Genomic DNA, 16,583 nt, shown 5'->3' with positions numbered 1-16,583 from the left:
TTCACCTCCACATGGCAAAGTGTGGGGAATCTTCGATTGTGGTTGGTTTGCTTGATGTTGACTTTGCACGTTGCTCTTTTCTTGTATGTTGGAAGGTTTGATAGGTTTGTCTGTTTGCAAAATGTGCATGTTCTTTCATTCATCCATTAGTGAGCACATCTTACATGTTTGCTCATTGATCCATTCGAAAAAACATCTTTGCATGATCATCTGTGTGCGAGTACATCCCTTTGAATGCATCGTTTGTTCATTCGTTGGTGAACCTGTCCTTTTGCATGTGCTCCCCTTCATTCGTCCCATTCGTCGTCGCGCCATGTTTGTTTGTGTACTTGTTCCTTCAGTCACTCATGACGAGACGACATAGAATCCAAAACCTCCTAATCTACCATGATACATGATCACTTCGGATGCAGGTAACTAGGAGAGGCAACAAGGTTGCGAGGCAGGATGGAGGCTCCGAGCATGGTTGATGAAAACTACGCAAGAGTATCTAGGTGATAGAGATGGGCAATCCGGATCAACAGTGACTATCCACGAGCTCTGGCCTAGCTAGAGGACAAAACTGTGCAGTTTTCAAGGGGAATGGTAAAGGCTGCAGGAAGTTTGGGTAAGAAAAATCTGCATAGTTTCTGGAACGAGCGGGTAGTGGGGCTTGGTAGCAAAAATTGTGCAATTTTTTGGGGCAACAGGTTGGGCTACAGGGAGGCTTAGTAGACAGAAATTACACAATTTTTTGAAGGAACTACTGGAGAGACTGTAGCCAAAAATGCACAGTTCTTGGAGGGAACTGGTAGTTGGCTGTTGGGTTACTAGTAGTACAAACTATGGAATTCGTGAGGGAAACTAGCAGTCAGCTGCCGTGAGCTTGGCAGCAGAAACTACGTAATTCCTAGAGGGAACTCGCAGTTGGATACTGGGTCACTGGCTGCAAAAATTACGCAATTCCTAAGGGGAATTGGCAATCAGCTATTGGGAGCTTGCTAGTAGAAACTGTGCAATTCCTAGAGGGATCTGGAAGTTTTCTGTTCAGAGTTGTTGGTGAGAGAAATTGCACTGATGTTGGGAGGTCAACCTACTTATCATCTTTGTGCAATTTTTGAGCTGAGCAGACTGCTGGGCAACAGAAGGCCTGTAGATGAAAGATGTGCAATGTCCTGGATGAGCAGTTGGTTGACTGTCAGGAGAGCTGGCTGGAAAAATTACATAATTTCTTTATGGAGACAAAGACAGGCATTGGGTTTCTGTCTGACCTGTCTGCGCAATTTTCTCAGTCAGCAAAGCGAGTGATGTCTGTAGCTTCTGCGTAATTTTTTATGGGGGTCAGTTCAATGGTGGGTGCCAGGTTAAATTCTCGGATTAACCAACATGGATACTGATTGATTTGCTTGTGGGAAGCACAACTTAAAATGAATTGCTTGGTGCTCTTGCATTGTTCTGGCTGATAGTCGATCGAGTCGATGGCAAGGTGATGGTCTAGCTGTCATTGATGATGAGATGACTCAAACCATCTAGACATATATGTACATCATGACTCACCGATGGTGAAGGTGACAAGCACGACACTTGTGATTGATCGTGACAACACTTGTGCGATAGTGAATGTGACTCTGTGTGTGAGTGTGATAGATATATTTATAGCAATCACAAAAGGTACACATGAAGCGAAGACTTTGATCATAACCCAAACATGGTCACAAACATGACTTTGTCATCAACATGCAAGACTTGGTGAAATGAACAAGCAAGGAAAATGCGAAGACTCACGTGAGCTCATGGAGTGAACTCGAGTGTGTGCAGTCATCAAGTGAAACTCTCAAGGGAGGCTCCGAAATTGGGTGCAGGCAAAAACTTTGGAGGGTGGTTGTAGTCGATACAACACTTGGTGATACACTGGTAGAATTCTAGCTTCTCTATTTTGGTTCATTGATAGCACAAGGCCTTGGTCTTTCGGGGAATATTGAATCATTGTGTTGGTTACTTTGGCTTCCCCATTTACCCGATGGACATACATGGTTCACCTTTTTCCAACTCACTCAAACATAATTAAAAGTTCAGTTTGATCCTAGCATTTCGAATTCATGAAAGGTAGTTTAGCTCGCGAGTTGAGGATTTTCAGAATATAAGTTTTCATCTCTGGTGTCACTCTGTTGCCAGTAGGCCTGGACAATAGCCCAATGGAGTCACGTAGGAACACACGCATTGCTACACTACCAACGAGCTTGGTCGGTACCTCGATGGAGTTTCATGCTTCACCTCTCTGCGCAGGAAGCCTTTCTCTTCTTTCACCTTTGTATTATTCAAGAGGACTATGCATAGGCTATTATTTATTTTTGGGTCGGAAGAGGGATCTCGACTTATTGATAGCAGAATAGGTTGTTCCTCCAAAGAAGTATGTAAGACTTTTGACATAGGTTTTCTCATTTAGATTTTCCCCTTCTTTGTTTCTACTAGTTGGATGAGATTGAACACACAAAGAAGAAGGCTGAGTGTAGGCATGAGGCTTCCCAGTGTGGACACAAGCTCGTGGTTAGACAAAAAATTCCATTGCAGATGGCTCATATTTTCCAGCAGGATTTCATCGGCCAAAGGTTGTAACCAAGCACAGAGAAGATAGACACAAGATTGGCCAAGTGTTGTAGTGTCACAAGTCTCTTCATATTTCAGCCACATACTCTATTCAAAAGATAGAATGTAGTAGTTGGCAATACTTATTTCCAGAAACAAAAATAGTAATATATCAAGCAAACAAATGAATGTAAAAATAAATATCAAGAAAAATAAACAAAGTGAAAATAAAGATAGTAAGAAAAGCAAACAAGATGAAAACAACAAGTAGCAAGTAGACTATGTACATGGCATAGGGCACAGTGCGGCCTATTGGAAGTAATGCTTGAGATCTTGGCCATTGACAGGAAGGTTGTCAACTCTCCCGTAAAGTGATTGTAGACGGCATGTGTGTGTGCCAAGCTTCTCATGGACCAGTGTAAGTCCACTGAACTCTGCTACCGGAACCTAGTGGTATTCCAAAATACCTCTAAGTGAAGATGACATATCTACTTTAGATACTGTGTGCAACATAGGCTCAGATTATGGCACGGGGTAGTTGTTTTTATTCTGAGAGAGGTTCAAGTTCCTAAAATCAATTCATAAGCGGATTTCCCTGGATTTATTTCGTGCATAACTTTAATTAGAGACCCATGTATGATGATGAAATTTATGAGTAAACGAAACATCCAAAATATTAGTCAATTTTCTCTGTATGAGGAGTTCAAATGACATATGTGCTTTACCTAGATTTTAATGTAATAACTTGGCTTCTCCTTTACTTGGAATCCCATGTTGGATTATTCACATGTCGTGTGAACTCAAGTCATCATCTGCCCATGTGAACACACCTCGGTACTTTTTGATCACGCGGTCAAAGACTTCTCACTGTTGTCATGGTGTACAATTCATATCGAGATTGACCATATTCGGATTATGATTGGTTCTCAAGTTGTTATGTTCATTCATAGTGGTGGTCCTATGGGTTCTATTGTTTCCTAGCCCTTGAAAGAAATTATGCAAACCATAGATCTTGTTTAGAGAAACCCCACCCTCGGGAATGGGGTTTCCTTACTTTCCCTCACCTGCAGTTTTCAGGGGCTACTCATGCTTACCTTCATCGATTGTTTTGTGCTTCAAAGCATCAACATTGTTCATGGGGTGTAGTATCACTTTGAGTGTGATCGAGTTGAGGCTAAAGGTCCTTTGTAAGCCCAACACGAGTGCTTTGTACTTAGCAACGTTGTTTATGCACTCAAACTTCAAGTAGCATGAAATCATGCAATTATTGTTGTTTTGAGTGACTGAGATATACTCGGTCCTTGATTTTTCATGCATCTTTGATTCGTCAAAATAAATGGCCCACAACTTGTCCGTACATAGACCATTTGACATGCTAGTACTATTGCTACTACTATTACTACTGCCACTACTGGTACAATGTATTGTACATGTTTCATTACCATCAGTTGGGCAAGGAAGGAGTCCCAACTACGTGTTTGGTGGGGTTGGAGCTAGCCGTGCAGGAAAACACTCCAATGTTGTTTCTAGGAGGCAATTGCCAAACATGAGTTCTACAAAGGCCAACGATTAATTCTCACCATTAATGGGAGTGACATTGTGCTTCATATACCTCTTAGACACTACTCGAATTTGGTTGCATTTTCCCTTGTACGGAAGCCACATGTACAACCAGTATATAGCAAAATATCCATCCAACTTGCTGGACCAGTCTCTGCTGAGTAGTAGATTGTATGCTTCCTGTATGTACACAAAAACTATGTTGATGCATTGGTGGACTCGACCGTCATGAGATAGTCGGATGATCACATCTCACAGTTCACCAATGGCTGGTACCAATGTTCAATTAAGTTGGATGATCCATGCAAATGTCTCACTCAATTGTGCATTGATATTTTTCGCAATGGAGAGTGGCATGATGTTGGCTGCCACACCAGAATCAATAAAGAAGTTGTGAACATTGTAGTTAAAAATTTCAAATGATAGCAGGAATGGAGGGAAACCTAACTTTTCTTATTCCATTTTGAGTCTGTTGATCATAGTATAAAGTGATCTAGGAGGTGTGCTTTTTCCCTTGCTAGTAGAGGCTATGCTGTCTATTATTGTATATGCCAATGTGCATAGTAGGATATCTCGCTAACTCTAGATATTAGCTAACTTGAACAAACTGATGTTCGCTTGAGTTTTCTTCATGTCATCTACAATGTTGTAGTCCAGAGGTGGAATACTCACCAAGGTGTCTGAGGCAAGACTGATGTTTGCGTTGTCTAATGGAGTGTTCCACAGTTCGCTGCTCATGGAGGTACTCTTTCTTACCGCTATCTTCCCAGACTTGTTTTGTGCTTTCTGCTTTGGGATGGTCGGTGGATCAACTTTCGTCATCGGCAGTCTCATATTTTCTTTTACTTCCCTGAGCGTAAGGGGATCCCATTTACTCCTAATATTGTAACGGTCATTTTTTCTTGGGGGCTGCTTCTCGGTGTTTGTCTTCGGCATTGTTTGCAAGCACTGATATGAATTCACAACATGACGAGAACTTGATGCTTCATAAGGTGCAATAGCTTCATCATTATCTCTGTCATTTGGCTGCTCCTTCATACTACTCTCTACATCGAGTGTATGACTATATACAAGGTTTGCGACTCTCTTCGAGTCTGAACAGAGGTTCTCGAGGTGATGTTCTTCGTGGAACGAACAGAACTCGGCATCTGCGCACTGATCGACATTGAGCACAGAGCTCTACACAAATTTTCAAGTGGACCAGTTGCTGCCTGATGAGTTGCTTCCTTGCCTCTATCTAGGCGGATGGCTGCTTGCAAATGTGTCCATTTTCCATTGTTTAAGATTGGACACTTCCGTGGTTAATTTCTTGATGAGGTGAGTGAGGGTTTCAATATCATTTATTTCCTTGTCTCTACCGTTGCTCACCATCGCTTGGGACTTCTTGCTCGCATATTTGGAGTCCTTTGTTGATTCATCATCCTTGATGACTCCAATCGCACGCAGGTCTTTTTCGACAACAATAGTTTATTCGCAGTTTTCCAAGAGTGTTGGTTTCGCAGCTCTCTTGACGAACTGCACAATGCTGGTCGGTAGTGCGGATGTGTACTAATCCAAATTGATGGATTCATGAGGTTTGGTGTCGACTGCAAATTTTTTCAATATGCGTGTAAACTTCTCATTGAATTCTTTTACCTTTTCTTTCCCCTGCATCTTCAGGCTACCCAAATCTTTCAGTAACATAGCTGGGGTCTTGTCATCAGCAAAATTTTCAGGGAACATGCATTTGAATACACCCCAATTGTGTATGGAGTTTGGTGGAAGGTTGTTATACCATGCAGCTACATGACCGTCAAAGGTACATGGGAACAATATACAAGCTACGTCGTCATGTCATACTTCAAGGGTCTGCAGTTGCAGGTATAAGTTGTCCAAATGATCTTCTTCCTTCACTGTCCTGTCAGGGTTGAACTTGATTTTAATTCTCTCTATTTTCTTTGAAATCTTGTGAAAAACAACTGAGAGAGCTAATGGTCCCTGATTCATCCATTCCAAATTTCGGTCAGCCATCTCTTCTTCTTCTTCTTCCTCCTCTCTTTCAGAATCTGGCAGTTCTAGCTTTGAGTTCATTGGTTTGTCTCTGCCTCCACCTCCTCTGTTGCCTTACCCTATGCCTCCTATACTAGAGTTTGATCCTAATATCACAAGGGTGTCTCATTCACCTTGCTGGAAGACCGAAGGTTCCTCTCCATCTTCAATAGCTTTTGCTAGACCTCCATGTGTGGCAAGGACTGCTTCTTCAACTGATAATACAACAACACCTGTAAGAGTGGCTTTTGTCTTTCTTGATGCATATGGAAGATGATGTATGCCTGGGATTAGTCCGACTGCTTTTGTGAACTAGCAAGTGATGGGATGGACGGAGCGAAGGTGGTGATATGGAATTTTGTGTTATTCTTGGGAGGTGAGGAGTAACCAATTGCAGATTCTTGCGTAGGTGAGAGGGAGTGTGAGTTACTACCTTGACCATACAATTGATGAATGAGTGTGAGAGGACATTCAGCCATATACAATTGGTTTCCCTCTTTCTACCACCAAAAATGTTGACGGTTCTGGACCTGCCAACATTTAGGGGATCACCCCGATATGAAGTCCCAACTAGACCTTGTTATAGACATATTTTGGCACCGCAACCCCAATCTTATATGTCGATAAACCAAGGGCTCTTTGACCCCTAAAAGTGTTGTTTCATACCCTAAAGGATCATAGTCAACTGATTACATCATTCCCCAAAAGTTCCACCTAGAAAACCACTCAAAACTAGCCAAAACTAGACCATACTATCTGCCCCACTGTCAAGGTGCGATGCATACTGACTTCTACACTAGCTAGGTGTGATGCATACTGAAGAGGCCTTCTGTATTGTGTGATGAGCAAGGGTGGACAAATGTCCGAGATAGTTTGCTAAGTGGATGCTCATGGAATCTTCCAAAAACTTCTCCTATGACACTTGCCTCTCTAAATTCGCCCAGGGATGAGTAAGAGATCCAAGAAATCTCCAAGTGGAACCAAGAACAACAAGTGGAATGACACTAATAAAAAAACTCAAAGATGACTCACACCCTTGCAGACATCTATAAATGGATCCCTCATTTGAGAGATCGGGAGGCTGGAATTTAGTAATTTGTAAGGAAGTGTTGATAGTTTTTCTTTGAGAAAAGGCATTGTATTGTTGGGTGATCTTGATTTTCATGAGGTGAAGAGGGATTTGATGCTGGGAGGATGATGCTGGATCAGACAATTGGGTTGTAATTCTCCCTTCTATTATTAATAAAGTTCTTTGAGTTTTCGTCCATACAATCGTGTATTTTTTAATGTTGTTATTTGTGAATTCCATTGTATGATCAATATATTTCTGATTCTGCAGTGTTTATGATATAATATATCGAGATGCTTTGATGGTGTTTTGTTACTTTGTCTCTATAGGTATTCATTGAGCGGGATAAGTAGGAGAAGAGGTGCAAGCTCTATCAAGGGAGAGAGAAATAAAGCAAGGAGTCAAGCGAAAGATCCAGGTTGTCCCTTTGCTCCTCTCTTATCTATCATACATAAAGGAAATTGCAAATTTCTTTGATTGTTTGTTTCTAGGATAGCTACCAATCCCAGTGGGACTAGCCGATCGAAAAGAAACTAGTTTTCCCAGAAACAAAATGGTGACTCCACTGGGGACCGAATAGTTTGTTTATTTGTTGTTGATTTTTTGTTTTATAAACCATATATGGAGCCTAAAGTTAGCTAGATAGCCTTCGAATTGCTCTTGCTCTGCAATTGCAAAGTAGATGAATGCTGCTTTAGTCAATCTCCAGTTTAGTTTATGATTTGAACATCTGACTTACAAGAATTCTGGATGCCCTATTGGTAGCTCAATAATCTCCCAATATCATACCCCTGTACTTTGTTCTTTACTGTCCATAATAGCTCAGCTTAACTCACTGAAATCAGTTGCAAATTTGAGCCAAAACCCATCTCAGTTGCCCTCCCTGGCCCATCACACTATCTATCACTGGAAGCCAATATGCATCACACTTCCCAAGTGTAGTAGGTGAGATGCATCCCTGTTTTTATGAATCACTGGTGCGATGACTGAGTAATCCTATTTCTTTCCTTGAAATTTGGGTTTTTTGTCCTTGTTTTCAACTTTCTTTAGTTGTTTTGATACTTATGAATAGTATCTCATTGCTAAAGCCTCCTTTCATTACATAGACCAACCTCCATTGATTAGGATTAGTAAAAAAAATTATGTATTTTTCCATCATTTACAATCCTTTGTCGAAAAGTTATTTAAATCAATCTGTCGTCTTGGTGCAAAAAGTGTCGTAACTGTTGTTTTGTGTCAAAAAGAGGAGTGTTGTAAAGTATTCCTTCTCTAGATAGTCGATTGAACTTTTGTCATGTATTTGATTTTATTTTTTGATATTTGAAGTGTCAAAAGCATTCTCTATTCAAAATAAAAAAGTGTCGTTTAATCTTCCTTTCTATTTCGAAAAAGAAATTGTCAAAATGTCACTTTGAAGAAAATATTTCAGATCTATACTTACTTTTCTTTTTGGCATTCTTCACATTAAAAGGAAAGAAAAATAAATACATGCATTTGCATTTGTACTGTATGCAAAAAATGATTTAGGAAAAGTGCATTTAGTGTGTGCTCTTTGCTCTTTGTTTTAAAGAATCGTAATCTTCTTTCCTTAGTAGCTAGGACTTTCATTGCTAAAAATAAACAATGATTGTTTATCATTTTAGATTGCATTTTTAGGAATTTTACATCTACATCACGTGGTGAACCTTGAAAGACAAACTTCTAAACAAGATCAACTCTAAAATAAATTTCAATGAACTTAACAACGCTTTGGAACCTAACGCAACACATCTAGAGGTCTAGGCTAAAGACGTGTTCCGGTGTCATAAAATCTAGTAACTATTGTTTTCATCGAAGGTTGGATGATTCCTCCTTTCAAGTGCTAGCACGGACTTGTGCTCCTCGTATCATTGATTATATATTGGGAGACCACAATAGGCTTATATCCTTTATCCATAGGAAGCCATGTTTGCCGCCATATTGATCGCAATGCACTGAACACAACATTTGGGAAGATTGACTGCCATACATAAGTCCTTGTTAATTTCTCTTTAATTTATCACCAAGGTGTATTTTGCAGTTTTATGATTGGTTTGGTAATCCCTCTGTCTAGATTTCCAGAGTATTCACTTTCGTTCCTTTTCAACTCCTTAAAAGAAAAGGTCCATCTGAGCACTTTTCAGTTCAGGCTCATTAAAAATCGAAGGGGACTAGAGTCATATTTAGCTTTTTCTTGACTCTTAAAAATTGAGAAAGAAAAGTTGTGTTAAAGTGTCATTAAAATTTATTTTAATTTGGAATAACATCCTTGTTCTTTCGTTGGTATTTGGTTGAGATAATTGAGTCCACCAATCAAGGAATCCCTTTGGAGGGGATTTCTAGTCCTTTACATCTTGGGGAAATATTGGTGCACCTCATATGGCCACTTTGTCCCTTTCGGGACTCACTATTTGCCTGCCAGTATGGCTATTCTCAATCTCTGTGGTTCAAAATAATGTGATTCCTTAGCAATCGAATTAACATCCAGTTGATGTTAAAATTAACCCTTCACCTCCTTCGTCGTTTGTTTCTCCCTCCCCTTCTTCCTCTTCACTTGCTGAAAATAGTGATACTAGTAACCAAGTAGCTGAGAAGAAGAAGAAATGGAAGGAGAAGAAGAAGAAGTCAGTTAAGCAAGGGGGAAACCATGAATCATCTAGTGAAAATCCGCACACTAAGTCTCCTAAATATCCTTATCTAATTTGCAAAGGAAACAATTTTCATCGAGATTGTCCTTGCATTCAACGGATCTTGAAAGAATGGTCTCCCCATTCACGCCATCTGATGTCATCAACCTCTGGTGATAATGTTGGTAACACTCCATTAACTAGTAATAATGAAGTTCATGGACAGAAAAGAAAGGTCAAAGTTCCATTTAGGTTATGTGAAGGTATACACCCCTTTCACCTTTGTCCCTATCTAGATGAAGCCAAAAGAGTGTTGGATAACCATCCTGCTTCACCTTAGCGACTTTCATCTAAAATATCTCTAAATCCTTCACTAGTTGATGAGATGACTGACCAAAATCAACCGTCAATCGAAACCACTCTCTTTGAAAGTGAATCCTATGAGTCTATACCCGACCAAAATCAACAGGTCGAGGTAACAGTTGACCCCATTTCACCTTCAGCTGATCAGACCTTTCCTAAAGAGAGTAAAAATGATACCACTCAAGTTCTTTTTGTTACCTTAGCTTCAAATGAGCTTGGGGGTAGTCCACCTATTCTAGCAAGACAGGAAGAAAATCCTCTAGTTCTTGTAACTCAAGGGGTTAATTCTCCCGTTTCTACAGTGCCCCCTCCAAGTAGTCTAGTTACTTCCTTCGATTGGAATCAATTAACAGAATCCCGCCTTCCTTCTTGTGTGCCTTTCCAGATCATAGTACAAGTTTGTAATATGATTATATTTGGCACTATTATAGATGAAGGTGCATCAATGAGTATCTTTTCCTCAACTACTTGGCAAGCGCTCGGTTTGCCACCGCTTGTGCCTGTTACATAAAATCTGTTGGGCTTTAACAAAGGATCCAGTCGACTGTTAGGGTTCCTTCCTCAGTTGCCATCACTTTGGGAAGAAAAACTGTTTATTTGAACATGATGGTAGTCCCAAGACCTTTAGATTACAATTTACTTCTTAGGCATGACTATGTTTATCGCATGCTAGCTATTGTTTCAACACTCTTTCGAGTGATTTGTCTCCCTCAAGAAGGCAGAATTGTCACCGTTGGCCAGCCTTCATTTCTCGGTCCAAATATAACCCCTAGTCAACCATTGTTACTAAATGGTCCATTTATACCAATGGTATCATCCCCACGATGGGTTAATTATGTGGCAACCTCTTCCATACCTACATCATCTGACGATCAATTCAGTGATGTTGTACATTATGTACTAGGGGCATTGGAACTAGATCTTTCCCTCATGACCCCTTATGAGTTGTGATCAAAGGTCGTCGAAGGATAATTTGTTGACTTGTCTCAACCTCGTTAAAAAATTAAACCAGGGATCTGAGCATACTTTCTTGTCTTGTGTAAAGCTCGCTAAAAAATGAAATAAGGTTGAGCAAAGTTCCAAGTCGAGTCTTTCACTTGATATCGTAAAGGAACCTTATTTCCATCCACCTAATTACCGCGAGTAGTCTGGTGAATGTAACAAAGCTTAGGGGGCATGCACCCTTATCCATTTGGCGGACGAACCGAGCACAAAAGATAGATTTCCCTATAGGTTATGTGATTGGAAGTGCCATCCCACACCATTCACTTTTTTCAACTCTATGGACGAAGCCAAGGAAGTGTTTTGTCTAACCACTGACGAAACCATCCTACCATATGAATGTCCCTGTAAGTTAAGTGATTGGTCTAACACACCACTCACCTTTGTCTAATTGGAAAACAAAGACAAGGAAGTGTTTTCTCTAACCACTGAGAAAAACAATCCTTCTTAACCACAGTGATTCCCATATGGTTGTTGGAGACTCTCCTTTTCTCGATGCCTGGGGGCATGCAAACCTTTTTATGCAAGCGAAAAATGACCAATTTCATTTTTTAGCTTTTTAGTTTTTCAACTTCTTAGGTTGGGTGATTGGTCTGACAATGTCTGCATTGCAAACGGAGCAAAGGAAGGGTTTTTTCTAAGTTGTTGATGAAACCATCCTACCTAACCTAAGTAGTTCCTTAGCTTTTTAGTTTTTTTTAGCTTTGTAGTTTGGTCGTTTCTAGCCTACATAAGAAGGCAATGAGCAATGTTATCGTATGGTTCAAGCTCGTTAAAAAATAAACCTACCACTGAGCATATGTTCCCCTAGAGTTCAAGCTGGTTAAAAAATGAACCCACCTTCGGTAAATAACCCTCGTGTTCACAATTATATCAGCCTTTTGAACCTTGGTTGTGTTTCCTCCATCCCCTCCATCCGTTTGGCCAACCATACACTTCCACTTGATTGTTTACCATTTTGAAGAACAACTGCGATGAGTGGTCTTGTTAGCCACACTCTTCACATCACCATGTTTTAAGAAGTTCCAAGATTACCTGGAACTAGTTGCTACCTCGGATACCACTCGTTCCCCAAAAAAGGAGTCCAATTTAAACCCTTTTCAGACTCGCTAAATATGAAAATATTCTCGAGCAATTGGCCTATCCAGCTTGCTAAAGTGATTGGAAGTGCCATCCCTCCTGTATATTTTAAACTTTTCAGACTGGAGGGATTATCTCATGAAAAATCTCGAGCGCTTGTCTTTTTTGGTTCGCTAAAGTGATCAGAAAAGTCATCCCTTTTGTATTATTTTAATATTTTTCGGACTTAAGGGATTATGCTACAAAAAAGTACTACTGGAGTTCTCTTTTTGTCCCTTTTCAAACTCTCTAAACATGAAAAAGATTGAGTTGTCTTTGTCGTTAAACTCATTAAAACAATAGTGACAAACTTGTCCACCCAGACAAGAACGAGTCTCATTGTCACTAAACTCGCTAAAACATAGCAACAGGTTTGCCCGAAGGGAAAATTATAGAACAAGCATATGTTATCCTCCTCAAGCTTGACAAAAATAAAGAGGTACTGGTCAACGATGACTGGGGAAAAAGGGAAGAAAACTTGAAAAATTTTATGGTAGCAGGTCGCTCTTGAACATGACACTTTCACTCCATCACCATGATTGAGTCGGGTTGGGTTATTCCATTCACCGGTCATATCGCCATTAGTCCTCCATACCATCCACATTTTGGGGTTAACGCTACCAATCCATCTCCATGTCGTCGATATTTTCAAGAGAAGTCATTCAGAGAATTCACCACCTAGTCAATGCCTCATCCACTACAATACCTTCAACCTCCATTTTTCATGACCGCCATTCCTGAACCTTGTGTCGTCGATCATTTTCACCTCTAGAAACTCATTTGCTTCATTTCATGTCGTAGATGTGGGATACATTAAGGCCCTCCTACGATGGGTCACTTCTTGTCGACATCAGTTCATTATCCAAGAAGTTGACTTAGAAACAACCCTTTCAGTACTTTGAAGCTTGCATGCCTCAATGGCAAGTTTCTCACTTCCGGTGACAGGTTTACATTAATGGCCTTCGACTGAAAGATTTTGTGTGGTGTTTGACATCAGATCATATATTCACACCATGTGAATTGTACTGTAATACCTTGAGGTTCATTATCATTATTAGTGATTCCTCTCGTACCTGTTAACAACTTACATTATTGGCTAGTAATCAGGCGATGTCTTTCCATGTTCGACTTCAGGACATCTTTTCATATGGATCAACTTGTACATTGAGCGAAGATTGAACGAGTTTGAAGACCCCAGATATAGTTTCATGCATCCAGGCTGTGATATATTCAAGTATATAAAGACATCAAATGTACACAGAAGTTGCACAGATAGTCATCTAAGCCAGGGAAGATGACTCTTCATATGAAGAACCCATCTGTTACAGCAGACAATTATTTTTCCTATGTACATGAAAATGAATTTATAAAGCTAAGCATGGGAATGCCGACCTCAACTAGATCATGAAAATAATATGATGATGATGTATTATATTGTATCTTATACAAGTCACCTTCCAGTTTCAATACCTGAGATCCTCATGATAAAGCATTTCACCCGACATCAAAAGATTTACGACTTCATGCTTTAGGGGGCAACTGTTATAGATATATTTGGGCACTGTAACCCCAATATTATATGCTGATAAACCAAGGGATATTTAACCCCTAAAAGTGTTGTTTCATACCCTAAAGGATCATAGTCAACTGATTACATCATTCCCCAAAAGTTCCACCTGAAAAACCACTCAGAACTGACCAAAACTGGACCATACTAACTGCCCCACTGTCAAGGTGCAATGCATACTGACTTCTACACTAGCTAGGTGTGATGCATACTGAAGAGGCCTTCTGTAGGATGTGATGAGTGAGGGTGGACAAATTTCCGAGATAGTTTGCTAAGTGGATGCTCATGGAATCTTCTAGAAACTTCTCCTATGACACTTGCCTCTCTGAATTCGCCCAGGGATGAGTAAGAAATCCAAGAAATCTCCAAGTTGAACCAAGAACAACAAGTGGAATGACACTAATAAAAAAACCTAGAGATGACTCACACCCTTGCAGACATCTATAAATGGATCCCTCATCTGAGAGATCTGGAGGTTGGAATTTGGTAATTTGTAAGGAAGTGCAGATAGTTTGTCTTTGAGAAAAGGCATTGTATTGTTGGGTGATCTTGCTTTTCATGAGGTGAAGAGGGCATTGATTCTAGCAGGATGATGTTGGATCAGATAGCTGGGTTGTAATTCTCCCTTCTATTATTAATAAAGTTCTTTGAGTTTTCCTCCATGCAATCATGTATTTGTGACTGCCATTGTATGATCAATGTATTTTTGTTTCTGCATTGTTTATGATATAATAGATCAAGATGCTTTGATGGTGTTTTGTTACTTTGTCTCTACAGGTATTCATTGAGAGGGATAAGTAGGAGAAGATGTGAAAGCTCTGTCAAGGGAGAGAGAAATCAAGCAAGGAGTCAAGTGGAAGATCCAAGTTTGTCCCTTTGCTCCTCTCTTATCTATCATACATAAAGGAAATCACAAATTTCTTTGATTATTTGTTTCTAGGATAGCTACCAATCCTAGTGGGACTAGTAGATTGAAAAGACACTAGTTTTCCTGGAAACAGACCTCACACCATTTGGGGTGGGAGTCCCATTGGGTATGATGGCTCGGTTGACACTATCTTAAGGATTTTCCTCAAGTATTTCTTGTCAGCACAGGGGACTAGTCTACTTTGTCTTCGAGAAGTGAGGGTCGTGTGCCTGGTGAGTGTAAGTGTCACTTGTGTCAATGGTTCTTTCACTGTCAAGGGAGAGGGTGAGAGTGAGTCCCAAGTCGATTGGGAGTAGTCCTAATGCTACTAGGAACACACAACATAATAGGACGTGCACAAATTTTGGTGGATCAGTCCACACAGATGTGACAGTCACAACACATAAGGGAAGATAACATGTATAACACTCAGTGGATTAGTCCACACGAGTGCACCGGTTGCTCACAACAAGTTTCATGTGAAAGGTCTTTCTGATGTTCGAGAGAGTAGTCTACACAGGCGAGACAATGTTAATAGCATATACAACACATTTTCATTAATATATTATGTATTACAATAGGTGAAATAGTTCAAATGTGAAACATGGTTTAAAGCAACATGCACCACAAGTGTTAAAGATTAGTCTTACAATAGTTACAATACATATGTGAAAACTTGTTGGCAAGTTAGCAGGCTTCTACATGAAGTTAAAGTTCCAAGAAACATTGTTACACCATACATTGCTAACCCTATGTGAGGAGCGTTGGATCACTACTTACTCCTCAAAGAAAAGATTACAGACTATCTTGGTTACATGGGAGGAGCTAAGGTGAAAAGTATTTTCCATGTAGAAATGAGGTGGTATTTATAGCCAAGGGTGAAACTAAACCTTGTGGTTGTTCGACTACCCTCATGACTGTTTGACTTCCATGACTTTTCAACTTTACATGACTCTTTGTACAACAAGTGGGTCTCTTAGACTTCCACATTACATTACATCGATAGATACTATGGCCCACAGTAGAGATGCAGATGACATGACTCATGACACGACTCAACATGATAGTGCTAGTACATTCGTGTTGTTGCTAGTGTGCATGTCAAGTTCTAGTGCTACTGGGTGATGGATGTCCTCATTGTGTGTTATAGCTTCACCTCTGCATGGCAAAATGCACAGAGTCTTCGATGGTCATTGGTTCACTTGATGTTGACTTTGTGCATTGCTATTTGCTTGTATGTTGTAAGGTTTGATAGGTTCGTCTATTCGCAAAAGGTGCATGTTCATTTGTTCATCAGCTAGTGAGCACACCTTACATGTTTTCTCATCCGTCCGTCCATGAACACATCTTTTCATGATTTTTCATTCTCGAGTACATCCCTTTGCATGCATCATTTGTCTGTCCATTGGTGAACCTGTCCTTTTGCATGTTCTCACCTTCGTTCATCCCGTTCGTCGTCATGCCATGTTTGTTTGTGTACTTGTTCCTGCAGTCAGTCATGACGAGACAACTTAAAATCCAAAACCTCCTAGTCTACCATGATACATGATCACTTTGGATGCAGGTGACTGAGAGAGGCAACAAGGTTGTGAGGCAGGATGGAGGCTCCGAGCACTGTTGATGAAAACCACACAAGAGTCACTGGGTGATGGAGATGGGCAATCCGGATCGACAGTGACTGTCTGTGAGGTCTGGCCCAACTAGAGGACAAAACTACATAGTTTTTAGGGGAACGGTGTGGGCTACAGGAAGAATGGG

This window comes from Pinus tabuliformis, chromosome 3_2 (genome assembly GCF_031772625.1).
Source record: "Pinus tabuliformis cultivar Carrire ecotype Pingquan chromosome 3_2, CPIR1, whole genome shotgun sequence".
Classification (NCBI taxonomy): Eukaryota; Viridiplantae; Streptophyta; class Pinopsida; order Pinales; family Pinaceae; genus Pinus; species Pinus tabuliformis.
Note: the sequence above shows the minus strand (reverse complement) of the source record.